At 40.4% G+C, this 19717-nt stretch overlaps 1 protein-coding gene across 5 annotated transcripts in view; it reads left to right on the top strand.

The window, feature by feature from the left end:
- Positions 1 to 9076: 9076 nt before the first annotated feature.
- Positions 9077 to 19717, top strand: part of WDR7 (WD repeat domain 7) — a 351933-nt gene continuing 341292 nt past the window's right edge. For 3 of the 5 annotated variants that reach the window (XM_049111821.1, XM_049111824.1, XM_025422170.3), the window contains exon 1: positions 9080 to 9299. The gene's annotated coding sequence lies outside the window, so the exon portion shown is untranslated. Of the gene's footprint in view, positions 9300 to 19717 lie in introns of all 5 variants that reach the window. The other 2 variants (XM_049111885.1, XM_049111848.1) reach the window with 2 other exon arrangements.

Here is a 19717-nt window from a genome sequence, read left to right as displayed (position 1 = left end):
CTGCCTGTATCTTTGCCTCTCTCTCTCTCTCTGTGTCTCTCATGAATAAATAAATAAAATTTAAAAAAAAAGTCTGAACTTTAATAAGCATCAAGGGTTAGCTGATGCAAGGAGTCCATATTTTGAGAGACATTATTTGATGCTACTTGTCTACTCTCATGTAGCATTTACTATGCATTTAATATGCACAAGGTGCTATGATAATGCTTTAAAACACCTTTCCTCCAGGGACATCAAAAGGGAGATAAGATACTTCTACAAAAGCTAATAATACAAGGTAAAATGTGGTAAGTGCCATAATAGAGCTGTAAATAACATACCCTAGTGGTTGAGAAAAAGAAGAGAATGTTTCCAGCTAGAATGAGCAGAGAATGCTTTATGAAGGAATATGTTCTAAAATTCAGGCCTAGATAAAAATAAGAAATGACTCCTGACTTTCCTCTTAACTCACCAAGAATATAGTTCGCTTTAGATTCACCCATTTTTATCAAGCTCAGCCAGTCACTGGAGGAATGCTTTCTATCATGACTTGTAGCCGCCATGGGTTCACTTTGCTGACTTTACAAACAGATATGTTAGAGACACGTCATCCATGGCTTTATCTCTCTCATAGCCCTTTGCATATGGTAGATACAAAATAAGTATAGGTTGAATAAATGAATGGCTGGGAGGCATAATGAGTATGACTCTCAGTTCACAAAATGTAGGGGTACAAGAATTGTTGTATAACTCAATTTCATTTTGACTCTGAACCCTCACCCTTCTCCTGTATCCAACTAGAACAAAAACAACCTTGTTCTCCTCCTCTGCCTGCTTCAGAAATTATACCAAATTTCTGAGTTTAGAGTAGAAGTGGGGCATTGGAGTGTAGATGTCTAGGAGCACTGTCTCTTCCTACACACCATCTTGAAATCTAGCCCTTTCTGCTTCATGTGACTCAGGAATTGGGACCCCTTGATTCAAGCTGCCTGTGGACCCTTTGCCTAGACGCACCAGGCTGCCATTTCTCCCCAAGTGTTTGCTTCTTCCCTTCTCCCTCCATAAAGATTTTTCCTCATTTTCATTAAGAGTTGTATAGTTTCAGCCTTTAAGTTTATTTGATCCACATCCACCTTTTTTGAGTCAATATGATTCTAATCATTTAAAAATATTCCCATGATAGAAAAGAAAGGCACGATTTTCCAATTTCATATATATTTGAGTATTTGGGGAGGCAGTGTCCAGTACATAAAGTTTTGCTGTAAGTTTTTCTTTAAATGTACTCCTCTTGTAAAAAGTGGAGCAAATGCCACTTGGAGTTTTTGAAGAGCAATAGCAAGAATATAATGAAGAAAAGACGTTTATTCTGCAACAAAAATCCTCATAAATTTCTCTGAGATATAAAATACCTCTTTAAATAACTGGATTTGTGCTTGCAGAAGACCAAGGATATGGATTTATTGATGAATTCCATAAACCGTATGAAATCCCCCCACTAACTTATCAAAATTACAACCACCCCAAAATTTACATAAAAATAACTTCTGCTTGGGGCATCTGGGTGGTCTGGTCGGTAAAGTGTCCGAGTCTTGATTTCAATTCAGGTCATGATCTCAGGGCTGTGAGACAGAGCCCCATGCAGGTCTCTGGGCTCAGGAAGGAGTCTTCTCTCCCTCAATCTCCTCCCCTGTCCCTTCCCCGACCCCCCACCCCCCTACCCCCGCTCCTACGCACTCTCTCTCTCAAATAAATAAATAAATCTTTAAAAAAAAACTTCTCCTTAATAGCTTATTGTTACCTTATTCCAGAATAGAAAACTTGTAGTATTGTGTATTCGTTTAATTTTTCCATCAACTGGGTAATTTATATAAAAAATAATTTTAGAAAAGGTTTGTTTTATTCTTAAAATCTTGAGGGGAAAATATGTAATTCATGTAATATAAATATTAAATAGAAAGGACATCCCGCTTCATAATTCGCAAACCTTTTCTAGTTGTAGGTCATATGGAGTTTGAAAATTAAATACCATTTCCCATGGCTGTCCCTAGGTGGTGCAATGTCTTTCAGTCCAAGGAGTAGGATTCCCAGTTGGGTATTAAATGGTTCCTTAAATAATGCTGTCAAGGGTCCCCAGACGGACCATTTGTCCCACTAACACCATATTCCTTAGCTTTGGATGCTAGGCAGTGTCTTTGAAGAGAGTTTTCTAGGAATTCACGGAGTGACCCATCTCTGTCATAAAACTCCTCCTCCTAGAACATGCTGAAGAAACTTGCTAGCAATTCTGAGTCAGTGTTGGGTGTTTCCCAGAAATGTAAAATAGGTTTTTATTCTGAAATTTATATCTGAGGTTCAGAAGTCATTAAACTGCCGAGAGCTGCTGTTAAGAAGGCCAGATAGATAAATAATTCTATCACTTCAGTCTCTGAGATAAAAATTCATATTATAATTTTTTAAAGAGTGTGTTGGGGGTTACAATTAACCCTTTGAAACCGAAAACTACACATGCCTACACCTAACTATATTTTCATTTAATCAATCATAAAGAGAGCTCTTTGTTGTCTATGGTAGTGTAGTAGATACTGCCTGACTAGAATGTACAGGTAGGGAAGAAATGCCTCCCAATAAAGACTTTGCTGTGTCCAAAGCTCTCTCTCAGGCATGCTCTTGAGCAAACACATTCGCCAAACATACACAAGCTCATCAGTCATCACGTTCCTGAGGAGCAGTATGTACATACTCTCCGTACCCCTGAGGGCCAGGCACTGAACACATTCAATATCGATAAAATGTATGTTAGCTCCTTCCAGTAAGGAAGTGGTTACTTACACAATGTTAAAAACAGTATTTCCCACCAACATTCAGAATATTAGAATCAGAAGAAAATTAGGAGAATCAGACCTACCTGGTAGAAAGTACCAAAGCAAACCACTTCTCACACTGCATTGCACTCATAGTAGATGTATCTGTCTCCCTGCCAGACTGTGAACAATTTGACCACAAAAACAGGTTTTTGCACTATCTGCATGTCCAGCTCAGCAGAGCGCCCAATACCACTAGATGCTGAAGAATGATGCTTTCCACTTTGCCAAATTATATTCAGGACAAGTAAAAGAAAGTACTATTTCATGAAAATAGAAATAAAGTACTCATCGCCACTACCCCTCACCCAACCCAGATTATTGTGGAGCAAATGCCAGGCCATGACACAATTTCATCTGTAGTATTTTAGCCTGCATGTCTAGAAGATAAGGATTCCTTTAAAAATAACCTTCATAACCAAAATGCCATTATCACACCTAAAATGTTAACAATGCTTCCTTAGTATCATCAACTCTCCACCTAATGTTAAAATTCTCTATTTTCTCCTAATTTATTTATGACTTATTTGAATCAATATCAAGGTAAGGTATATACATTGCATTGGTTGATATCGGCTTCATCTCATTTTTATTAAAACTTTCTTTTTTTCTGAAATTTTATTTGAAATTATTCAAATGGACAGAAAAGTCACAGCAGCAGCAACGGAAGTAGAAGTGGAAGGAGGGAGAAGAAGGTGGGACAGTGAGAAGGAGGGTACCCTTTCTTACTAGCCATTCACTGGGGACTCCCTGAGAAGAGTGTGCTCATGAATAACTTTGCTATGCTCAGATATTTGCAGGGCTGCCCCAAGAATAGGTAATCCCAGCTGGAAAGCTGAAGGGACCCCAAAGAAGCATATAACAGGAACAGTAAGCAAGTCCTCTCCATAGAGCTAAGAAGTACATTCTCCCGGAAGGAAAATCTGGGCAGTGCATCTTTGTGTCTTCCATGGCCCATTTTGTGACACATGGATCCTCTTCTTGGCACAGGATTGAGGACCAGCTCTCCCAAGTCTCTGGTGGGCCTGTCATCCTGCCAGGAGAAAGAAGAGAGAGATTAGTAGGACAAACTATAACCCTTGTTGCTGCAGCTGGTGACATGGCTATAAGTCACTCATCACGTTGTTGTTGTTCTTCTTCTTCTTCCTCTTTTAGATATTTTATTAATTTATTTGAGAGATAGAGAGCGAGAGAGAGCAGGGGAGAGTCTCAGAGTGAGAGAGAGAAAGAGTTTCAAGCAGACTCTGTGCTGAGTGCTGAGTTTGATGCGGGACTCAGTCCCAGGACCCTGAGATCACAACCTGAGCTAAAACAAAGAGTCAGCTGTTCAGCCAACTGCACCACCCAGGTGCCCCTGTCTTCCTTCTTTATTATCCTAATATCCTCTTGCTGATCTTAGTAGCTTGGTGAGGGGCCCCCACATCCTTACACGTAAGGAGCTCAAGCACTCCCAACTTTAACATCTTTACTCCTTCCTAAAAGGTGTAAGTATGGAACAAATAGAGATATTTCTAGAAAAAGACATTCTGGGGGGGCCCGGGTGGCTCAGTTGGTTGGGTGTCTTCCTTCAACTCGGTCATGACCCCAGGGTCCTAAGATAGAGCCACACAACAGGCTCCCCGCTTGGCAAGGAGTCTGCTTCCCCCTCTCCCTCTCCTTCTGTGTGCTCACTTGCTTTCTCTCTCTCTCAAAATAAATAACTAACTAAAAAAAAAAAAGATAAAGACATTCTGTTACTTAGAAGAAATAATTTGATTTAGTGGAAGTCGTGAGATAGGAAAAAAAGAGAAGTATCACCCGAGTTGACTTTCAAATCACGTGAGAAAGTACAAACGGAAACTCATACACAGTTATAATTACACAAAACGATGCCGAGATCACTTACTACTCTGCTATGACATGATAAAGTGTGAAGACCCCCAGTACTAACATGAAGCCTCCTACCATGACATGACTTTTAGGCGAATAGGGTCCACTAAGGAAAGGACAGAATTAGCAAAATATTAGGCCCTTGTGGGGAACACCAAACCACAAATTAACAATCCATAGGAAAAAAATAATAGCACATGTGAAATCTTCTGGAAATGACAGTAGTAATGAGGCCAGGGAGACCACCAGGCAGAGATTTGTAAAATGGAGGAACAAACCTCCTTGCCTTTTGGAGAACTAACTTGGAACCTATGAATTCCAGGAAGAATTGGTGTGTTGCAGGGTAATTGCTACTAAATCCTAAAGACAGGATAATACTTAACTTTTGTTTAATGCTCGGATCATTAAAACATAGCAGGTTCACATTTTTTACCCTTACCCCATGGGTTCCATTTATGGTTCTTTTCTGGTAATAATTATACATTTTTGGCTAAGACAATGATGATGAAAACTTCTCATTTGTCTCTGTGCCTCTCTGTCTTTTCCACCTAGTGTATCTGATGCATTGCTTGGCTGATTTTTTTTTTTTTTTTTTTTTTTGTGGCTGACACACCCTACAGTGATTGCCCAGCGAGCCACACTCTGTACAAGTCTCTCTCCTTGAATGCATGTGAAACCTGTGACTTGCTTCTAACCAGTAGAACATGGCAATGATGATGGGCTGTCACTCGCTTCGTTAGGTTACAGATTGATCTATTCTATCTGTATCTCCAGCTATATAACTCGATCTTTCTTGCACCCACTAGAGAGGTGCTCTTTGCTGGCTTTGAAGAAGTAAGCTTCCATATGATAGGCCTTTTGGTAAAGCGTAGGTGAGGAGGAACTGCAGGTGGTTGTAGGACCAGAGGGTCCTTAGTCATTTATCCACAAGGACATGAATTGGATTCAGATTCTTCCCTGGTTGAGTCTCCAGATGAGATTGTAGTCTGACATCTCAACTGTCACCTGGTGTGATCAGAAGCTGTGCCTGAGCTCCTTTTCCATGGAAACTATGAGGCAATGGATGTGCATTGCTCAAAGCCACTAAACTCATGGTAATTTGTTATAAGGCAATAAAAACAATGTAATTAGGAAAACACCACTCTACGTATTGGTCAAAAGTCTACAATGGCTTTTCACTTCCTTTGGAATCAAGTTCTGAAAGCTTAGAAGGGCATTCAAGGCCTCTTCTTATCTGGCCTTATTCCCTTTTTCCCATGTTATTTTTATTTTTTTATTTTTTTATTTTTTATTTTTTTATTTTATGATAGTCACACACACAGAGAGAGAGAGGGGTGGGTGCAGAGACATAGGCAGAGGGAGAAGCAGGCTCCATGCACCGGGAGCCCGACGTGGGATTTGATCCGGGGTCTCCAGGATCGTGCCCTGGGCCAAAGGCAGGCGCCAAACCGCTGTGCCACCCAGGGATCCCCATGTTATTTTTTATTACTGGGTTTAGGCCCAATCTGAGACTCTATCAACCTAAGAGAGAGTTCCAGGGCAAAGATTGCCCATTGAAGGAGTCTCTCAGGGGGAAGAAATAACTAAGTCTTAATACCACAGTTTCCCTATTCATCTGCTTTATGTCCCCTGTACTTCACTTCCAATTTAACTTTATTATATATGTGTTTATATATTCATGTTTTATGTCATATGTTATGTGTATATACATACTTGTGTATTACATTTCAAAACTAGCAACAATATTGTTCTCCTTTCCCAGTTCTTCCTATTCCAAATCCTATCCATTTTTGTAGACCTTCATGAAATTTAACGTGAATATCCTTCCTCATCTCAGTCTACAAGTAAGTCATCTCTTCTCCATTACTCCTTAGTATGCTTTTTTTTTCTCACACTGTGCTACATTACAGCCATATACCTTGGGGAAATTTGCCATTCTTTTTAGCTGCCCAAATACCTTCCAATGTTTACAGAAGTCCTCATTTTCTGAGCCTTGGTGGGAAGCAGAGCCAGCTTTCCTCTATAGAACTGAACATACCAAATTCTTATTCTTATTCTCCTTCTTCTCTTCTTCTTCTTCTTCTTCTTCTTCTTCTTCTTCTTCTTCTTCTTCTTCTTCTTCTTCTTCTTCTTCTTCCTCTTCTTCTTCCTCTTCTTCCTTGGCTTTGTTTTCTGTTAAGTTTCCATAAATATATGTTGAACTGATTTTTTTTTGGTTCTGTAAATCTCTAAGATTTTTGTATAATTCCTCTAGATAACAGGAATAAATAAATGATTTACTAAAAAAATATACTTAGGATTAGCTTACTGAAGTTATAAATTTTAATTTTCAGGAAGGTTAACATGTAAAACATATATATGTACATATAAAAATGTGTGAATATTTCTGAAATGGAAACATGTTATTCATTCATATTTGAATCTTTATTTTAGTCCTGTAGCTCAGGAAATTACATGCATTTATATGTAGGCTTTGGCAATATGTTTTGTGAACTTGGTAGAGAGGGGCCAGAGTGCTAGCAGTCTGAAGGTTTCTCATTAATCTTCCTATTAACCTTGTATTCCTAGGAAGGTATTTGAAATAGTAAGTTCAATTCATATTTGTTTAATAAAAGTCAACTTTACCTAGGAGGGATATTTTATAGATTACCTTTACAAACCAAACAAGCTTTAATGAAGCCTAAGACTATCCCATGGTAACCACTCTGCACTTCCCATATTTCCAAAAAGTTCTTGTAGATTGTAAAGGGGATTATGAACTTAACAATTTAAATGTGTTCATCATTATAACGGAGTGAATGAGTATATTGAACCCAGCTGTCCAAGGAATTAATTTCTTCTATTTAACATCATTTTCCTGCTTTTCTTGCCCCATGTGACTACAAGGCTGTTAGTCAAAAGTTGAAGAAAATCATAGAATCCCAATTTACAGTGTAAGACAACTTTAGAATTGCTGACTTTCAGGTTGTTGTATTGACTTCCTTGGTCAACATTATGATTAATTATTCTCATGGTGGCAGCAGAGCAGAACTGGTCTCTACAAATAAATAGCCTAGAGGAAACAAGACCTGAGACATAAAGAATGCTAAATAGCCTAGTGAGGGAAAAGGGGGTGTGCCCCCCAGGACACTGATGGGTCTGCACGGTGTTAGAGGGAGGAGGACTGTCTAAACTGGAAAGGAGAGGAAGGAGAAGTTTATCATTTGCAGGAATCATAAATTGCCAAGAAACCCTTTGACCTAACCAATTCTTAGGTCTCTTTTGACATATTAGTAAGGAAGTGATCCTGTCTCAAGGACTTGTTTGTGCCCTGTTCTAATCCCTTAATCTCCTGCTTCAGACCCATCCAATAGGATTTTGCTACCCAAGACTCAGGTCTAAGAGCCAGCAGCAAAGGGAGCTTGTTAGAAATGGAGGGTTTTTCCGAAGCCCTCTGCAGACCTACTGGGTCAGAAACTTCATTTTGACAAGCTCTGCCGGGTGACCTCAATACATAGTTTCCTCTTAGAGTCCTTGCCCTGGGAGTCTGTTAGGGAGCTTATGAAGGAAAGACAAAGCTCTGGAATGCTTGTCCTTCCTATCTTGTTAGCAGAACTGACCATTGGCCACCAGCATCGCCCCAAGTTTCTCCCTTGGCTGCTATGCATTCACTCGACAAATATTTGGGAGGAAGATGGGCAAGCATAATGAGCGATTGCTGTTTATTGAGCTCGTTCAGCCTCCTAGATACCCACGAGGTCATTATTTTTTTTACACGGGGAGTTGGGGAGAATGAAGAGAAGAAGCATCAGGCCCCAGATGGCAATGACAGGGCGCAGGGGAGGCGCTGGCATCCCAACACAGGCCTCTCTGAAGGCGGGTCTCCGGCTGCACCGGGCTCTGCCGCCCACACTGAGCGTACATTCATCCCCTCTCCTCTGCAGGAATGTTGCACAAGGTCAGGCGTCCTGCAGCCTACAAGCCGAGTTCCTCTTCTGGCTGTCTCCGTCGAGGTCAGAAGCAAACAGCCACCAAGTTCCAGAGCTCACACTTTGCAAGGGTCTGGACCGAGTCCCGGGGCAGAAGCGTGAACCTGCAACATCCTGGGGACACCTCCTCCACTTGCCCTTTCGCTCTTCCCTCCATCTTGGTCCTCCCAGCCTGGGCATTGGAGGCGGGACGCGAGCCTAGACCGCGTTTCCCACAACAAAGATGGCGACCGCGCGCCCGTTGCCCACAGTCGACACCCTCGCCTGCGATCGGTCTCCTTGGTAACGCGGCTGGCTTCCCCGGCTCCTAGCCGAGGCCCGGCGAGTCTGGCCACGGGGCTCATTTCCCGCCCCCTCGTTTTTGCGACAGTTGCCGCGGAAGTCACGGCAGTCGGGTGTCAGCTGATTTACTGCCGCGGCGGCAACGGCACCTTGAAGCAGGCTCGCGGGGGAGACGCCGCCGGCCGGGCTCGCGGGGGGGCGGTCGCCCCAGGGGTTCGCCCGCCGGGGATTGGAGCACCGCGGGTCGTCCGCGCCGTGCGTCCTCGCCTGCTGGTCTTCGGCGGGGCGCCCGCGGGTGGTGGCGCGGACAGCATCGCGGCTTGAGATGAAGCTGTGACAGGTGAGCGGGGCTCCCGCGGCGGGGGTCGGGGTCGGGGGTCAGGGGTCACGGGGTTCAGCCCTGGGGGTGCTCGCGGGTCCTCGGTTCGGGTGACCCCGGCTTTGGGCTGGAGACGGGCTCGCCCAAGGAGCGAGGTGGTGTGTGATGAGTGGGTGGTTGGGGCAGCGCTGGGGGCGGGGCGGGGGGGCCTCTCCTTACCTGTGCGCCCTTGCTTAAGGTGTGGAGCCTCACCTGCGCGGTGCCCCCGCCGCCCCGCCGCCCTAGCACTTGGGTAAGGACACCTGCTCCTCCCCCGCCTCGCGGCCCCCGCGCCCGGGAAGCGCCCGCTTGGAGCCCGCACTGCCCTGCCCGCGATTTAACAATTTCCTTCTATGTTTTCATTCACTCGCCTTGTCACTTTTTTTTTCTTTTTCTTTCTTTTTTTCTTTTTCTTTTTTTTTTTTTTTTCCGCAGGTCCTAGGCATTATCTGTTGGTTCCCAACATTCTGAAATTATTGGCAGGTACGGTTGCATCTCAGCCTGGGCAGCGTGGATGCTGCGGGCTTGGGGATCCAGGGGCAGGGGCCGCCTGCTCACCTGGTGACCCTTTGCCACGGGCTCTGTCCGACCCTTTCGGATGCTTATTATTACTCAGGTCGTTGTGCATAAGATGGGCAAGGATCGCAGGGGACATAAGAGAAATCGGGGTCTTTGACATTTTTGGTCTGGCCAAAAATGAGCTACCGGTGACAGTGGACGTGGAGAGCAGTTTAAAGATTCAAAAAAAATTGAAATGCCTTTTTCGACGAAGCCCAAGCCGCCTGGATTTTTGCATCGACGTGCACAGATCTTAGTCATTTCCAACCGGGAAACCCAACAAATACAAAAAGATAGCACAATGCCTCGTTTATTTTTGACCCGCGATTATTATTGGGAATTTATTTGCTTAGAGATCTGTCTTTATTTTTTTTTTTTAAATACTGCAGAGCTCTACTCAACAAAACTAGGCCATGCCTGTTAGTTTTTCTTATTGCCACCTGTATGCAGCTCGACCTCAAAAGATGTTGATGATTCCGTACATCAGAGGGACTGGGCTCTGCTTTATCTTGAGTATCATTGTGGGCACTTGACATTTCAAATGGTTAAGTTTTTTATCTTATGATTTCCTTCTGTTTTGATCTGGGATATAAGTTCTATTTTGAAGCAAAGTAAGTGGGGGTGGTTTATCTACGTAACAGGCTTAGCATTGAAAACCTTAAAAGCACTGAGCTAATTTTTGTGCCTTTGTCACGATAAGGATAGGATGACATTTAGCTTCAGTAGTGTGCTCTGTGTTAGGTGGGAGTCCTTAAAGTTTGTTTTGGACCTCAGGTGAAGAGGATTGAATTAATTTTTCCTCAGTTCAGTGGTCATTATTGGCCATTCAGGGTGTGTCTCCTGGTTTTTGTTGTTTTTTGTTTTGTATTCATTGTGTTTTATTTCCAATTCCCACTCCATTCCTTTGATCAATACATGGGAAAAAAACAGTTTAACATGTGTGATGTGTAGCCTTTATGTGTGTGTTGTGTGTTATTAAATGTATATTGTTTTGGGTACCCACGTTTTTTATTTTTAGAGATAGGCTGTATTTTATATGTTGTATATTATATACTACCTATGTTATATAATATTGTATATTGAATTTTGTTTCTCTCCCTACCATGTTTTAAAGATCTGACTGCTGCACAGTGTTTCAGAGAGTATATCTGTTATGGGTTTCCATCTACTCTCCTATTTGCGGATGCCTATTTTACCTTTATTTTCCTACTGCTACAGATGATGGTATAACAAATACACCTCCAAGACCTCTGTGATGCTTTCTTTGAGATATATATCCAGAAATGTGACTTCTGGATCATAGGGCGTTCATATATTTTATTGAAGAACTGCTAGATTGTGTTCTAGAACAAATTGCTATGGTCTGTACTCCTGCAGGCAATTCTTGGGGGGTTTCTATGTCCTTGCATCTTCATTGTTATTTCGTATTATCTAGTGTCCTAGTTTTTCCACACTAATTGATACAAAGTAAAATCTCTTTTTAAATGGCATTTCACTATTAGGAGTTTGAGCATTTCTTCGTGTACATTTTATCTTTTTGGTTTTCCCTCTTGTAAAACTGTTCATCCTTTGCCCATTTTTGAGGTTTCATTTCTGCTTGATCTGCAGTCAGTCTGTATTTCCTAGATACTAGTCTTTTAAATATGTAAGTATCCCTGTTTCTATTCTGTCATTTGTCTGTAACATTTTTCATGATGTGCTTCATTGAACAGAGATCTTCAATTTTGATGCAGTCAGATTAAAAAAATTGCCATATGGTTTGTGCTTTGGGGGTTGTCAGAAGTCTTTCCTCAAATTCTATGTCATAACGTTACTTTTGTGTTTTACTAACTTCATGGTTTTCCTTGAAATGTATAGGGCTTTAGTGTATCCAGAGTCTTTTTATATGTCACAGGGAAGAGATTCAGTTTATTTTCCATGTAGCGTTCCCGTTTTCCTAGTGGCATTCTCTCCTTTCCCCTTAGGTAAGATGCTACACTTATTGTGTATCAAGTTCTCATACTCTGAGGACTGTATTCTGTTCCTTTGGTTTATTTGTTTGCTCTTGCTTTAATACCATGTGGTTTTCACACAATGGCTTTGTATTAATTTTTTCCCTGTGTGACTAATTCTTCCCATTTTATTTTATTTATTTTTTTCTTTTTTTTTTAAATAAATTTATTTTTTATTGGTGTTCCCCATTTTATTTTAGCCGGAGTTTGAAATAATTATAGATCACAGGAAGTCGCAAAGATCTGCAGAGAGGCCTGGTTTCCCCCAAGAGGTACAAGGGGTACATTTTTAATAACGTCACCCAGTTTCCTCCAATGGTTACGTTTTATCCAATTACGTGCAGTGCAATAGCTAAACCCAGAAATTGACTTTTGGTACAATGCCTGAGTGTGGCTCCATGGCATTTTAGCATCTGTGTAGATAGATACCTGTAATCATCACTGCAGTCAAGATAGAGAACTGTTACATCATTGCGAAGATCTCCTTCCTACTATACCTTTTTAGTCACATCCATCTCCCTTCAATCCCTAACCTCTGCTCACTAATCAGTTTTCCATCTCTAGAATTCTATCTGTACAGGAGTGCTGTATAAATGGAATTACACAACATATGACTTTTTTGAGATTGAGATTCATCCAAATTGTTGCATGAGATGATTTTTGAGATTCATCCAAATTGTTGCATAATTTGGGTAGTATTCCATGGTATATGTATACTGCAGTTTGTGTAACCATTCACTGGGACATTGAGGCTAGGCTCTTTCTAGTTTTTGGCTATTACAAGTAAAGCTGCAATGAACATTCTTGTATAATTTTTGTGTATGTGTGGATACAAAGTTTCACATTTTCTGGGATAAATGCCTTGGAACGGGATTGCTGGGTGGTATGATAAGTGTAGGTTTACTTTGTGAAGAAACTGCCAAACTGTTTTCTAGAGTGGCTGCATCATTTTACATTCCCACCAGCAATGAGAGATTGAGTTTCTTTGTATCCTTGCCAGCATTTGGTATTATCACTGTATTTTTATTTTAGCTGTTTAGGTGTGTAGTGATATCTCATTGTGGTCTTAATTTGCCCCCCACTCCCCCAAAGGCTACTAATGTTAAGTATCTGGTAGGGCAAGTTCTCCATTCTTTGCCCATTTTCAAAGTTGGTTTAGCTATTTGTTTCCTTTTTTTTTTTTTTAATTAAATTCAGTTTGCCAAACTGTAGTATAATTGGTTTAGCTATTTGTAGATTTTTACTCTTTTCTATATGTTTTAGAGCTAGAGTTTCTAAAAACAACACAACTAGAATTTCGATAGAGGATGCATTGAATATATAGATTTATTTTGGGGAGAACTGACATCCATATAATACTAGGTGATCTTATCCAAGAACATTAAATGGTCCTCTGTTTATGATTGAGCAGAATTTTTTTGTCATTTAAAAAAATACTGTGACGGGGACACCTGTGTGGCTTGGCGGTTAACATCTGCCTTCGGCCATGGCGTGATCCCAGAGTCCCAGAATCGAGTCCCACATCGGGTTTCCTGCATAGAGCCTGCTTCTCCCTCTGCCTGTGTCTCTGCCTCTCTCTCTCTCTCTATCATGAATAAATAAATAAAATCTTTGAAAAAATACGGTGACTAGATATTTTAAAGTAAATTATTGTAGATAAAAGAAAGTGCAACCGATTTCCATATATTGATTTTATCTTTGTTTTGTTCTGCTAGACAGAGATAAAATTCATAGTATAAATCTGGAAATAATTTTAGTATTTGTAGCATTAGGCTTGGAACTAGATAGCACCTTTATTCCTGGTTTATCTGTTACGTTTCTCTGTGACACTTGTCTCTTTTTTGGGACAAATGATTAAAGTATGGGGTTAGTGAGGTTCATAGGTTCTGTTTCCATTTTGTCCCCTTCATTATTTCACTTTATACAGAGTTTATAGTCTTAGCTATATGTATGCCAGTGATCGTAGACAGAACCTACTGAGAGTTTTCTTATGGCCCAGAGAAATCCTGTCATCAATAAGAGGACACCTTATGTTCCTACTTACAGATACTATGATTATGATGTCAATTTAGAATCTGAACTCTGTGCATGTGGTTCATCTAATTACTTAAAGCTACTTTGCTGGTGAGAGCACAAAACATTTTGTTGGAAGGAAAAGCCCTACATCATGACTGCATTTAGAAAGTCCTGTCCAAGTGGAATTTTTCTACTAACATATATACTATATTGATGAAATATTAAATACTTTAAATAAAATTAGGCATCTTTTCCAAAATGTGTTGGTGATGTTTAATGAACAGGTAGGGTCCTCTCGCCCCCGCTAAAGTTTCTTAGGTTGGTGGGAGTCAGAAAATGATGGAAGGACAAAATGTTAGGGCAGTAGTGAGTAGTTGAGGGCAGAAGAAATTTCTGAAGTGCCAAGGGTTTTTTTTTGTAGGCTCTTTTAAAATAGAAAATTACTGGAAATACGTGGCTTTTTAAACCAGTCTTTCATTCAGCTTAGCAGTTGTAACTTATGACCTTTCAAGCTTACCGAAGGTATTTTACTAGTGTTTTGCACATTCATATTTCTCCCTAAATGTTGGTAGTTAATATATGTCAGTGATAACAGATTGATAAGAGTGTGCCAGTTACCTTCTGTTCTCACATTCAAGTTATTTATTTGGCTGTCTTCCTTAAGGGCTCTTCTTTTCTCTAAACATTTCAAATACAAACAAACAATAAAAATCACCATTAGGGGGAGTGAAAAGTTCACACTAATAAAATATCACTTTACTTAGTTTAAGAAACAGTTTTGTGACTCATTAACAGGCCTTTGTGAGTGTAGTAATGATTAAAGTAAACCATGTCAGCTAATTAGCTGCATAGGTTCTATGGTATGTCTGGCTTCGTATATATCACAGATAGGATAAAAGAGGCTACAGCATAGGAACAATTTGCAGCTGGCAAAAAACTGTGTTAGGGATTTGATTAGGGAGACTTGTCGACATTATTATAGAAAAAGTAATTTATAAGCAGCTCTTTTGTGAAATCCAAAGCATGTAAAATCAAGATGGATTTTAATTTGCAGCTTTTTAAACAACCAAAATAAACGTACATTATTCAGTACTTTGTTCACTTATTCAACTAATAGTTGGGTGCCTGCTCTGTGGGAGAAATTCTAGGCACTGGAAATACAGTTTAGAACAAAATAAAGCTAAATCATCACCTTCATGGAGCTTGTGTTAATAGTGGGAAAACCAGATGAGAAATAAGCAAAACAGTTGGTGTGTTAAAGGGTTTTAAGTACTCTGGAGAAATGCAATAGAATATGGTGGGGGTGGTCGATTTTGCGATTTATGGTGGTCAGGAAAGGCCTCCCTGAGACGAAGAAGAAATTATAGCAGAAATCTGAAGGGGGTGAGGGAGTGCACAATGAAGACCTGTGGGACACTGAGATAAGACTGCCTGATGAAGAAAACCAAGAATCATAGTGGAGGAAAAGAAAGCAAGGGCGACAGCAGCCTCACTTGTGTTGGCTAGGCAGTTGTGTAGTTTGGCTTTTACAATGGGTGAGACAGTAAGTCACAGGAAGAATTCTGAGTAGCTTTGTGTTATGATGTTATTATTATTCTTTTAAAATAGTGTCATTTTGCATGCTTCGTTGAGGTTGTAAGGGGGCGAGGTTAGAAACGGAGACCAGTTAAGAGGCTGTTGTATTGTCCATGCTGGGAGTTGCTGGCGATTTGGAATGGGGTGGTTATTGTCGAGGTGTGGAGGAGTCTTTGGGTTCTGGATATAATATTCTTCAGAGGTATTATTGTCAGTAGAGTTTTCTGATGGATTGGGATATGGGATGTGTGTGAGAGAAGAATCAAAAATGATTCTAGGATTTTGGCCTGTGAAGCTGTAAGAATGGAGTCACTGTTAACTGAGATGGTGAAGATTGGTGAAGAATGGAGTCACTGTTAACTGAGATTGTGAAGATGGAGAGGCAGGTTTGGGGAAGAAGACCAGGGACTCGCCCTTGAACAGGTCAAGTTTGAGAAGCTGATTAGCTATCTGGAGGGACGTGTTGAGTAGGAAGCTGGATTGGTGAGTTTGAAGTCAGAAGAGAGCCCCAAGCTATAAATTGGGAATTGTTGGGACGCCTGGGTGGCTCAGCGGTTGAATGTCTGCCTTTGGCTCGGGGTGTGATCCTGGGGTCCCAGGATCGAATCCTGCATCGGACTTCTGCGCGGAGCCTGCTTCTCCCTTGCCTGTGTCTCTCTGAGTCTCTCATGAATAAATAAAATCTTTAAAAAAAATTGGGATTGTTAACATCTAGTTGGTATTTAAGCTATGAGGCTTGGTAAAAGGAAGGGAAGGAGAGTTGCCAGGAAAGAAGCCTAAGGACAAAGCTCTTGGTTTGCCAACATTTAAAGGTTGAAAACGAGGAAGGCTAAAGCTAAAGATGGAGACTGAAGCTACAGATATATCAGGAAAGCGTGAAGATCTGGGGGGCAAGAGAAGTATCTCCGGGAAGAAGTATGAACTGTGCCAAATGCTCCTGGTAGAAAGATGAGGGTTAGGACTTGACACTGGATTTGGTAATGGGGAAGTCCTGGTGACCTTGTCAGGAGCATTTTTTGACAGGCACAACACTTTGCTGTAGCCTCTCGAGAAGGGGGATGTTACAGAGGAGGACATTCTGACTTGGAAGGAGGTTACATACTTCCTTGAGCTTTGCAACCAGTAAATGGAGGGGCTGGGTTAGTCCCTACGCAGTAGGACTGTTGAATCTTTGTACTTACCCAGCCTACCTTACGGATCCCCAGAATACTGTGACATTCCAACTTCCAGTACAGGAAAACATGTTTGTTTCTATTTCTGGGTAGTTAATTTATGAGCAATGAGAAACTTCAGTGCTCAATTTAGTTTTGACAGCAAAGTGAGGGAAACAAGTCGGAATAATGGGAGATGCAGATGAGATTCGAGGTGTGGGGATCCCTGGGTGGCGCAGCGGTTTGGTGCCTGCCTTTGGCCCAGGGCACGATCCTGGAGACCCGGGATCGAGTCCCATGTCGGGCTCCCAGTGCATGGAGCCTGCTTCTCCCTCGGCCTATGTCTCTGCCCCCCTCTCTCTCTCTCTCTGTGTGTGACTATCATAAATAAATAAAAATTAAAAAAAAAAAAAAAAAAAAGATTCGAGGTGTGTAGGTCGAAGTTGATTCTACCAAATGGGGCCTGTTTTCCCTGAAATGTATGGGCTCCTTGGGCATTGTTTGCTTTCAGCTTAATCATTAACACTTGAAACTGAGGCCGGTTGGTGATAGAGCATAAGTTGAATTCAGACATCCTGATGGCAGCTGTAGAAATTTAGAACATGACTCATGCCTCAAAGTCTATGAATCATTTAAAAAATTGTGATATATTTTTTGACCAGATAGCTTTACAGTTCTTCAAAACCTGACTCTCATGTGCTCAGGGCTGTTTTGCAATAAGAAATAAGTGTAGTCTTCTGTTGCCATCTGCTCATTGCACATGTCCTTTTGAAAGAGTATATTGGAATTCCCCTTAAAAAAGCGGTCCTTAAGTGTCCTGTTCATTGGGGATTTTCTTGCCACTCAGATAATAACGTGTGATCTTGTCAAGTGAGGGACAAGCTTAATGTTCAGAAGGTCATGTCCCTCACAACTCTTTAATTCCGGAGACCTTTTGTTCTGAGTGAGCAGCTCAGTGATTTCTTCAGTACATTTTATGGCCTCGCTATCTTACTGCATTACAGTAAATAGTCTTTATGATCGGATTCAGTTTTTTCCAGTCTTTAGTAAATTGGTAACAAAGCATAGCACAACGAAAATTCATAATCTTAATGATCACTTCCTTCGTCATGTTATATTGTGAATTTGACTTGAACACACCCTCTTCTGACAAATGATGGAGGAATATTCTGAGAATCTTTACAGACTCTTCTTTCTTTTATTGTAACTGTGACAAGGGACTACTTAGCATGTAGTCTCTGTTACTCACATTCCCCGTGGGAAGGTGGGTAGTGTAGCCCTACTCTTGTTTATGTGTGCCCATTCTCTTGAGAGAGGATTTGAGTTTGTTGTTGTCTTTAAGTCTCAGGGGCACAGGAAGTACACATAGTGAGATGACATTGACTCTTATGAAAATGCCTGTATTCCTGGGATAGAAATACATCTTGCCTTTTGCATTTGAGAGTTTAAAAAGTGATGCTGGGAAATTAACAGTGATCTCATACTAGGTTTTCATGCATTATCCTGTTTTATAGCTTTTAGAAACCACATGGGATATGATACTAATGTCACCTGGGATATTGTAGAATAGGATGGTCTTATCAGAATCACTACATAGGTTATTGATAGCTTAAACGGGGAAAAAATAGAGTGGAAATATCTGGCAGTCAGTACCTTAATCAAATGGTATAGGACAGTGTGATGTACATTCCTCCTGTGGTGATGTAGTGTGAGGCATACAAGATCACTTATGAGGTATTCTCACCAAAAGTTTTATGTGAGCCTAATGATGCCTTTAGATCCAAATACCAGTTTACTGGCACATTAGAGATAGAGAAACAAGGTAAATGATATCATAAAAAAATCACATAAATCTAAAACGTGTAACATTTTATAAGTAATTGATTTTGTTTTGTTTTTTAAAGTTAAAATGAAAAAAAAAAAGTTGGGACTACTCTAGAACTAAAGACTAAAGAGACATAACCACAGTTGATGCATACAACTTGAATGTTTACTGGTTTAAAACAGTAACTTGGTATCAAGTTACAAAAGACATTTTTAGACAGTTGAAGTAATTTGAATGTGGACTGGATAGTAGGTGCTATTAGAGAATTATTATGGTGTTGATAATGGTGATTGTGATAATGGTATTGTGTTTATGAAGAAAAATGCTCTTTATTTTTCAGCTCTATATTTTATTCAGTGGCAAATTGTCATGTGCATAGGTTATTTTCAAGTGGATTAGCAAAATAGTATGTATATATGTATATGTATATACAAATAACAAGGGAAGTATGGCATTTGTTGAGTGATCTTTATACTATTTTTGAACCTTTTATACATTTGAAATTTTTCATAATAAAAAGTTGGGAGTCATAAGAGGACGAAAATAAATTTTGTCCTAAATTTTTTATTAAAAGAACAAATTAAATAGTCCAGATCTAATTAAACACAGGGATGTAAGATCTTCCCTTGTTCCTTGAATTCTTCTTTGGCTTTCTAGGATCTTATATATATTAAGCAGCGGAAAGCTGAAAAAAAAGGAAGAGAATAATTGCAAGAGAACTGAGCCAGAAGCTGAAGGGAGAGGGTTGAGTAATCGATTAGCAAGTGATCAGCCATGTCAAACTAGCAGCCTTATTAGACTGTAAGGACTGAATAAGATGGTTGGATTTAGAGAGAATGGAAAGAATAGGTGTCAACAGTCCATTAATGTCAAAGCATTCTCTCTTTCCTCAGGTCTTTCCAGGGCATCGCTTCTCTCTAGTGCTGAAGAGTTCTGCCCTGGAGTGTCACATTAGAGAAATTGTTGATCTCTTCCTGCAGAGGGAGATCTTAAGATTCTTAGATCTTGTTTGAGGATAGAGACTCAATTACACGAGGGCTTTTGTAGTAAGGAAATGGAAATAGTCAAAGACCATAGGTTTCAAAATGTATATATAGATACATATATAGCCTCCTTGTGAAGCCCACAATTGGAGTGTATTTTATACACTGCACCACACCTTTTTCTCCACTATGTATTTTGGAGATTATTTTATATCTCATACAGCAGTGTTTCATTGTAAGGCTCTATCATATTTAATCTCTAATTGATGAATATTAAAGTTTTTTCTATGTATCCTTTAAA

The sequence above is a fragment of the Canis lupus genome, chromosome 1 (assembly GCF_003254725.2).
Source record: "Canis lupus dingo isolate Sandy chromosome 1, ASM325472v2, whole genome shotgun sequence".
NCBI classification, from domain to species: Eukaryota; Metazoa; Chordata; class Mammalia; order Carnivora; family Canidae; genus Canis; species Canis lupus.
Note: the sequence above shows the minus strand (reverse complement) of the source record. Positions and strands in the feature narration are given on the sequence as shown.